Source organism: Acinonyx jubatus, chromosome B2, assembly GCF_027475565.1.
Source record: "Acinonyx jubatus isolate Ajub_Pintada_27869175 chromosome B2, VMU_Ajub_asm_v1.0, whole genome shotgun sequence".
Lineage (NCBI taxonomy): Eukaryota > Metazoa > Chordata > Mammalia > Carnivora > Felidae > Acinonyx > Acinonyx jubatus.
Genome location: NC_069385.1, coordinates 142,806,912 through 142,816,666, shown reverse-complemented (window position 1 = coordinate 142,816,666; position 9,755 = coordinate 142,806,912). Strand labels below are relative to the sequence as shown.

General features: G+C 40.4%; 1 long non-coding RNA gene across 1 annotated transcript in view; it reads right to left on the bottom strand.

Annotated features, from left to right (window-relative positions):
• Nucleotides 1-345: 345 nt before the first annotated feature.
• LOC128315709 (uncharacterized) overlaps nucleotides 346-9,755 on the bottom strand; it is a 372,477-nt gene continuing 363,067 nt past the window's right edge. Inside the window, exons 20-21 of the long non-coding RNA XR_008298770.1 lie at nucleotides 2,228-9,504; nucleotides 346-773 (exon numbers count right to left, since the gene is read on the bottom strand). This is a non-coding gene — a long non-coding RNA (uncharacterized LOC128315709). The remainder of the gene's footprint in view (nucleotides 774-2,227; nucleotides 9,505-9,755) is intronic.

Genomic DNA, 9,755 nt, shown 5'->3' with positions numbered 1-9,755 from the left:
ATTGTTGTATTTTTCATTTTTTGTTTTTGTCTTTTTTTTGCATTTCATTTTGTTTGAAATACTGATACATGACATATGACGAATTCGTAAACTATCAATCCATCTTACTGAAGAACACTTAAATCTCCACCCAGCCGCGCAGAAAAACATCAACCACATAAACTTCACAAGTTGATAAATTGGTTCCAGGTGAATTTTTTGCCGACTTAGGTTGGCAATTTTCAGCCTCGTATAGTATATAAAGGCCAGTATAGTATATAAATTTGTATGATAGAGAAAAAAAAAGCTTTTTAGAAATTAACTTACTATCAACATTAAATATACATATGTAACTTTTTATTTTAGTTAGACTATGGAACACCAGGCATTTTTTTAGGCAGGTAGATCTCACACCAACTTTATGCTCTGTTATAAATCTCTTTGTAGTTTTTGTTTTTCATTTTCTTTGAATTTCTTAGGATTAAAAAAGGAGATACATATCCCATGATGTGAGTTCACTATACGAAAGAATACTCTATTTTGAGCTTACATTTCTGGGAGAAGTAGGTCTTTGCATTTCCTGGCTATGTTGAGAATTCTTGGCTCCAGTTACCCAAATTTTCAATGTGGCTGACTGCTGAACCCCACTACCCCAGTGGGGGGCACTCATTGTAAAAGGCTTGCTAAGTGGGCATGACACTTCCCAAGTTTCTAGGGAGAAGAGTGTTTGCTTTCCTTCTGGCTAAAGATTTAATTTGTTATTTAGTTTTGCACTCACTTCATGGATCTACAACCTGGGGTAGAAAAGAGAAAAAGTGATTACATTCAACAAAATGGACAAATATGCCAGAATAAGAAATCCCGTTAAAATGTTGGATGCATTCCCCAAGGCCAGCAATTCTATCATTATCGTAATATACTACCTTTCTCATATTGCTGTGAAGTATAAAACCCAGCAACTTACCTACCTTTAATTAGCTGCATTTAGTATTTTTTATGGCCACTGAACATGGTACTCAGATTATCATATATTAGCATATAATTTGCATACACACCTCAAGGTATTTGATTTTATTGCTATTACCTTTTGTGGCCCTATTTCAGTAATGGCTCTAATGGAATATAAAAAAAAAAAAAAAGGGTGAGATTTCTGACTCAATTCGCTCTGCAATCTTGGGAGTTTTACAATGGAAAGTTCTATGTTCAATATAAAATTCTTCAAAAAATTTTTTTCTGTGTCTTCTTATCTTAGTCAATCGGCCTAGGTACTTATCTGGCAAATCCCTGATCGGCGCCACAATGAAAGCGTTTACTTTCATTCTGAGCTCCGTAAAGATATATTTCATAAGGAAGTCTTGGCGTATAAATTGTTTCATGTTTGCTTAAAAGAAAATTGCACACACACAAGTTAATGAATCTCACCGGTCTACCAGCAGCTAAAGGCCCAGAGAAAGAAAAATACCAGCTGCAGCTAGAGAGTTTCGCGAAAGGTCAGAGGTCAGTGCCTGCATCTGCGTTCACTGGGAGACAGAGAGGAAAAATAAAGGGTCTCTCTTTGTTGCACGTCAGCACTATTTTAGAAAGTGCAGATACTGACTTAATTACCAACGTTCCCTCTTGCTCTGGGGTGCTGCGGCGGGCTATAAATCAATACCTAAGGTCACATTGCTAAAAGCATGAAAAAAATGTCTTTCTCGCGCTCGGGAGCATTGTTTTGTGCTTCTTTCTTGGCGTTACCAGCGCTCGATATCAGATAGAAACAGAGAGCAGGAGTCATTACGGAGAGAATCAGAATTACGAAAACCGATAAGTAGAGCCGGCCTTTTGAACTGCAGGCAACTGTTCAACTATGTCAAATCTCCTGTCATTATTTGATTGTTTGTTGTTGATTCGTTTGTTTTTAATCCCTCCACCCAATCCTTAAGCCTAACTGTGTAAATAAATATTACTGCGAATTATGTGCCAATTTGGAAGTAAAGCCAACCAATTTGTCTTCAGTTCAAAAATAATTTCATTGGGTAATTGTAATGGGTTCGGGGCTACCTATACATTTTTATTCATCTTTCTGTCAACACGCTATGGAAATTCCTACATCTGATTTCCATAAACAGAAGAATGTCACCCTGTTAAAAGTGGGTGCTAGCCCCTTTATCGACAACTTACGCTACCTGGAAGGAAGCATGGCGTTTGTTAATTTGCAAAATCACAAACAGCCATTTCAAAGTAAGACAGTCTTGAAATAACTCACTTTGATGGTTAAAAAGAGCCAAAATGGAATCCCTTAATGATTTGCCTGCATCGAAGATACTACTTGGGATGCAGCTGAGGTTTGGTTCGGAGGACAGTCTGACGCTTGTTGCATGGATGTCCACACCAGGCTTCTGTTTCAGTGACTAACGCTGCCATCACAGATCAGACCAACCATGCAGCAGGCTGATCTGGTTAAGACAAACAAAATAACTACATTGATTTTGCTGAAGGGAAAGTGAATAGATGTAACATCTTTAAATAAGAAGTTTACAGCTCAGTCTATACATTTAGAGTGTCTGCAGTGGTTTAATATTCTAAATTTTTTTTATGTTTATTCATTTTTGAAAGACAGAGAGAGACAGAGCACAAGCAGGGGTGGGGCGGAGAGAGAGGGGGACACAGAATCTGAAGCAGGCTCCAGGTTCCGACGCGGGGCTCAAACCCACGAACCGTGAGATCGTGACCTGAGCCGGTCAGACGCTCAACCGCTGAGCCACCCAGGCGCCCCTACAGTGGTTTCATTTTCAATGTGTACTATATACCTTATTTTTGGAAGCAGGTAAGGTGCCAATTAGGGATACGTGAAAATAATATCAATAATTTCTGCAAACCATTCCCATTTCTTTATGCTTTTCTTTACATTAATTTTTTCTTCTAATACTGAGACTTGTTTTACAACTATTAAATTTGGCCCAAATTTCTATTTTACTCGTATCATGTAGCCTGGGTCCTTATGGAAAGTACATTCTTCTACAGATATCCAATTTAGATAATTCTACAGTATGTATTAATGCCATCTTATCACTATTTCGTTGACTCATACATTTTGAGCAGGAATCTCCCTTAGAAGTCATCTGGTTGAACCTCCTTTTCTAACTAGTGGAAAAAGAGAGAGATCATCTCATGTTGCTCCAAGGACTCAGCTGAAAAGAAGACGACAATTCAGTAAAATTTGTTTGCAGGGGAAATTTCCAATAAGTAACAGGCTCTACTCAACATCTTGGCGCAGGTTGGCGAGTATTTACTTATCTAATTATCTCTTCAAATAGTCCCCCTGGTAATGCAAAATCTGCTACCTTTCCCAGAGTGGACAAAAGCACATTTAACTTAATGAAATGGCAGCATAGAGCCGCAACTTGTATCTTCCCAGACTCCGCCATCAGAGAAATGTGAAGTTAAAAGACAAGTTTCATTTGCTGTTCTCTCATGAAAATGGGAAATGGATGAGAAAGGCTGTTTGTTCTGTTGCCACAGAGAATTCTCGAGAATGAACACACATATTATTATAACGGCTCAGCTTATAAAACACAAGTCGTAATTGAAGGTAGTGTCTACCCTAAATACCGAGGGCAATTTGCCCTGGCATCTAGCTACCCATCGTGCCTTTAGGGGTCCATCGAGCATATGCACATCACATCAGCCAGAGTCTGCCAGCATATAATGTCTCTCTAGGGTTTCACTATTACCCTATTTGAATGCCTGAGAAGATGCTCATAATTGCTTATTATGACATTAGACAAGAGAATTCAAGTCCCATTTGATTGTAATGAGTTCGTGGAGTCCCTGCCTTTTGTGGGTCCAATCACATCCAGAATTGAACTTAAGGCATGTATATTGAAACAGAATTACACTTGAACCGTTGAGCACGAGGCGTGGACCTTGTTCACTTATGATTTTTTCTATTACTTTCCATAGTCTGTTGGTGGAAACAAAAATAATATCAATTATAAAATCCTTCAGCAGACACTTAAGCTTCTTTCCAAACTGCAATTTATTTCTCCAGGTTACCTCTGAAATCATTCAGACTTACTGCCTCCAGATAAGCAAATTAAATGGTAAAAAAAAAAAAAAGATAAAATTATTTCTTTAAAACATGTATTAAGTGGCAGAACTAGTGGGTTTTACGTGTATGTATAAAAATATGCAAATATGTGTCTTTTGAGCAGGTGCATCCATTGACAACACCTATTTAGACCAAGGTGAAACACCTCTGCGTTTAAGAAATTACCAGTAAACAGCCTCTATCCTATTTTTACAAGATGAAAAGTCAAAGAAGGCCTATTAAGTCAACACAGAATTGGCTACAATAAAAGGGGCAAAGAGTAACACGATCCCATTTGATTTCTAAGTGGAAAAACTAGGAATCCTTTGAAGGGCTTAGGATTTCATCATTCTGTGCTTTGATAAAGCACTGCTGCTTCCCATTTCCTCACAGGCGTATCCAGACGGTTGAAGGAGGAACAACAATGAGTCGGATTCTAACAGAAAGCTCCCTGAGACCCCAGGGCCCTCCGTTCAGAGCTGAAGCCGAAACCGTCCAAAACGTGAAAGCACATGGGGAGGTGGTGCAGGGACACAACCGGCAAAGCCCAGGTGCATTCGTGATCTTCAAGTTTGCAGACACACATCATGTTAATTGCTTGCCTGCAGAGGTAGGTTTTTTTATTATAGATTTTAATATTTTTTATTCTTTTTTTTTTCTTAAAAAGAGAGAGAGTGTGTGTGTGTGTGCAAGTGGGGGACAGCGGCAGAGGGAGAGAGACAGAGAGAGAAAAAGAGAAAGAGGGAGAGATCGTCTCAAGCAGGCTCCACATGCAGCACCAAGCCTGAGGCTGGGCTTGAACGCATGACTGTGAGATCGTGACCTGAGCTGAGACAGACGCTCGACCAACTGAGCCACCCAGGTGCCCCAATTTTAATAACTTTTAAAGTTTATTTATTTATTTTGAGAGAGAGAGAGAGAGAGCAAGAGTGAGAGCACAAATGCGGGAGGGAGAGAGAAGGAGAGACAGAATCCCAAGCAGGCTCTCTGCCATCAGCATACAGCCTGACACGGGGCTTGAACTCACAAAATTGCAAGATCACAACCTTAGCAGAGATCAAGAGTCGGTGGCTCAACTGACTGAGCCACCCAGGTTCCCCTTCATTATAAATTTTAAAATACTGTTGTGGCTATTCTGAAAATAACACTAAGTTCCCTTAATATCAAACTGGCTCTGAGTTATTAAATAAATATCTGATTGCCAGGGGTGGGGGAAGCTCTGAGTTGGGGTGTTCTTTTCAGAGAACTCTAATAAGTTTTTTTTTTGTTCTTTTAATATTTCGGGGGAGAGAGCAAGTAAGCGCGAGCAGGCGAGGGGCAGAGAGAGGAAGAGAGACAGAATCCCGGTAGGCTCCCTGCTGACAGCACAGAGCCCCATGGGGTCTGATCCCAGGAACTGTGAGATCCATGACCTGAGCAGAAAGCAAGGTCGCCTCACCAACAGAACCACCCAGGCACCCCTAACAAGTATTTTTAGAAGAAGACCCAACATGTGTTTCTCTGTTTTTCCTACAAACGTTACCAGGTCATTTCACTCTTAAATGGAGCAGTTAGTGTCCTTATCTTTCAGAAGAAAATACCAGTGATTTAAACCACCCAGCATCACTCAGTATGAATTGAGTACCAAGTATTTGCCAGGCACTGAACTAAAATGCTAGAAAGATAAAGAGGAATATGGGGAGCTGCCATCTAGGAGATTAAAACCTGGTAAGGGAAGTATCCACTTGCCCGTCTCCCAAGAAATCCCATAGCGGCTACAGTGCCGGCTTACAGAGCTCTTGTGCAGGCAGGTGCTAGTCGTGAACTTGGCGAGCCCACGAACATCTCCAAATCTCAGTCTTCCCGCCAGTGCAATGGGAATGATAGCAGTATCTGCAGCTTAAATGCGAAAATTCAAATAAAATAATCAGTGCCAGCTGGACAGGTAGTAAGCATTAAATAAATGTTAAACGTTCATTATTATTCTAATCAACAAGGTAAAGTGTTCAAATAATGTAAAGAGGAATTCATAAAATGCCCTTTACAAATACTATAAAGGGACTTACTTACTCTGATGTTATAAATAGGATAATGAGAACTGTTCGGGGCTGAATTGTGCTCCCCTCCCCAAATTCATATGTTAAAGGCTGAACTCTCAGTACTTTAGAATAGGACTGTAGAGAGAGGACCTCTACAGAGGTAATCAAGGTCAAATGAGGCCATCCGGGCAGAGCCTAATCCAGTCTGCCTAGCGTCCTTGTAAGAGGGAATTTGGACGCAAGAAGAGATACCAGGGATGTCCATACACAGCCAAAAGACCACTAGAGGACACAGTGAGAAGGAGACCATCAGCAAACCAAAGAGAGAGGCCTCGGGAGAAATCAAACCTGTCTACACCTTGACCTTGTACTTTCTACCTGCAGAACTACGGGAGACTAAATTTCAGTTGTCTAAGCCACCCAGTGTGTGGTATTTTGCAGAGCAGCCTGAGCAGACCCGTGCAAAAATGAAAGTATGTTAAATAATATAAATAAATGTCCACGCAGCAATGATTAAAAAGGTAGACACATGTCGTCTTAAATATATTAACTTATGAGCACGTGTCCTTTTGTGAATTCGTATTTTGCAATAAAAATAATGTATGTACACAATAAAGAAGTATTCAAACAACTGAAGGGTGTAAAAAAATTATAAAAACTAGCTTCCCTTTCTTATTTCTATTAGAAATGGATGGATGATATTATAAATATATTTCTGGGCAAAATATATATGGCAGAAATGTTTCATTTGATATATGGATGACCGATAATTCATAGACCCTCAAGTGTGCACAATTAATCCAAGGTCTTCATCCACCCACCATTACTACCAGAGAGGAGTATCCACATCGTTCTAGAAATCTGAGCCAGTCGCAAGTAGGCCATCCACACTGGTTTTTCAGCTGGAAAATGTGATACAGCCCTGGACTCAGAGCTTCATGCACAGTATGAGCTCAACAAATATGTGTCTGTTAATTTGATATGTTTGATTAATGATGCCTCAGATAATAAGTTTTACAGAACCAGAAGCACATGGTTTCCCTGGATATAATGAGTTCTAATTTTCGGTCAAGTCTATATGCGTGCGGATAAAAAATGAAAGAATACATATGTTAGTGCAAGAGATTTTGCCAAGCACTCTTTCTTGTCACCTTATTTAGTTCATTTGACATATATCCATTCCTACATTAACTCAGTGCCAATAAAAACTTTGCTCCTAATGTTTTGCTGCTCTACAAGTGTCAGAGCATCTAAAACTGAGGATTAACTTTACCTGACAGATATGGGCCAAGGCAATAATCCATACCTAATTTCAGTTTTCCTCATTTTCTTGAAGATTCCCTGCAGTTTTCTAAGAAATAGCAGGAAGGGAAAAGGATTATGGAGACTTTGTTCACAACCAGAGCTCCTGCAGGAAGTGACAGCATTGCACTGGGCAAGCCTTTTTTTTTTTTTTCTTGTCTGTTTTCCTTCCATGTTTGGAAATAGAAATAATACTGTCTCAGATTTCTAATAATGAGGTATTATTTCTTAGGATTCTGTGTATTGGCCAGGGGCTGATTTGCTCATCTTCCCGGGACTTTCTCAAGAGGGAGCATTCAGCTGACGGGTCCATCGGAGCTTGGGTTCACCTGGGCACACCTGTGCTCAACTGGGGCGTCTGAACCTCCTTCCAGGGTCTAACAGGATTAGGGCTTTCAACTCTGTGATTCGCTTTTTCTCCTGGTGGCCTCTCCTCCTGCAATGCCTGCGGGCAAACCTGGTCCATGAGGGTAAAGGCTTTATTTTAAAATGTCTTATTTTGATATTCTTTCATTATAATTTGGACTTTGCCTTTTCATTTCACAGATACCTTTGACCTTTTTGGACAAAAGCCATTTTAAAAAAAAATTTTAATGTTTATTTTCGAGAGAGAGTACAAGCAGGGGAGGGGCAGAGAGAGAGGGAGACACAGAATCCGAAGTAGGCTCCAGGCTCCGAGCGGTCAGCACAGAGCCTGATGCAGGGCTTGAACTCACAGACGGCAAGATCATGACCTGAGCCCAAATCAGACACTTAACCGACTGAGCCACTGGGGTGCCTCTGGACAAAAGCCTTTTTTGAAAAGACATATGAAAAATTACTTTTATTTTTCATTTTTTACATTTACTTTACCATATATCTTGCATAAAAACATGTCCACAATTAAATTTGTGCACTTTTAAAATTTCAATTCTTTACTATCACTACAACCTACATTATGTGAAAATCTTGATTAAAAAATGTAATTAGTGATTTTGCTAAGATGAATATTATAGAATATATAACAAGCTATATGTTTTGTGTGTCTTTATTCTCCTAATCATCCTGACATAATCAGACTGTGTCAGAATACCCAGACATGCACCACAATATAAGTTAGCTGTTTTACTATTTCTCTGACTTTATTCATATAGAAAACCATGATTTTACATGTTGTGGTGATATTTTGTCATCATAATGGTATACATCTCACAGGATAGCTTTTGTTCATTAGTTTGTTAAAAGTGATTTATACTTTTACTGTTTTAGCTATGTTTACATAAGATTCCACCCATACTCTGGCCTTAAGCCCTGGTGATTAAAACATCTTAACCAAGGGAGGAGCATGATCAACACCACACTCTAGAAAGCTCTCCACTGGAGAGAATAAGACAATCAGGAGGCTGGTCTTCCTTTGAGTGGATAACATTTCCACCTCTACCCTGAATTTCTTTTTTTTTTTTTAAGATAATTTTATTGATTTTGAGAGAAAAAGAGAGAAAGAGAGAGGCAGAGAGAAAGAGAGAGAGACAGAGAGAGAGAGAGGGAGAGAGAGAATCCCAAGCAGGCTCCACACCATCAGTGCAGAGCCTGATGCAGGGGCTCAATCTCATGAACCCTGAGATCATGACCTGAGCCAAAATCAAGAGTGGGATGCTTAACCGACTCAGCCACCCAGGTGCCCCACCACCCTGACTTCTGAGTCGACCTCCTTCACTTCGTTCCTTAGCATATCTTTGGAGAGGTGCTGAGCCCTGCCATTCTAGGTTTCCCAGCCAGCAAGTTCTTGAGGCCCATCCATTTTCAGACCAGGCATTTCTGACAGCTCAGCCACAGGGGTGGACACATGAGGCAGAAGCCACCAGGCATCTTGAGGCCTCTACTGTGGAACCCACCCAGCATCATTTTTCCGCCATTGAAAGTAACACACAGGTTTGGCCCATGTTCCGAGGGGGTCAATAGACTCCCTGCTGAGAAAGTCACCGTATGAAGTCAAAACATCGGAAGCCATACAAAGGATGAGAGATGGTTAGCAAACCACCACAAACACCTCTTTCGTAACGTTACCTGCCTTTCCCGGAAGATCGTTTAGCTTCTCAGGGCTGGAGCTCCCTCTGTGTGCCCCAGCACAGGTACTCTGAGAGGAACCAGCAGCTGGAATGAAAACAGACATGCTAGAGATAGACCCCAAATCTGAAATAGTCGCCAATTATCCGGTGCGTTCCTTGGCCAAGTTTTAATTTAAAATGTCATGAATTACAAACAGCCAGTGTTTGCCACTGAGCCAAAAATAACGTTTTCTGAATTTCTCCCAAGTTCTACTAGATACGCCTCAATCGCTCGTTTTTACTTCATGTCGGTATGCCGTTGTGTAATTCACCATTATCAGAATGATACGCTGGGTT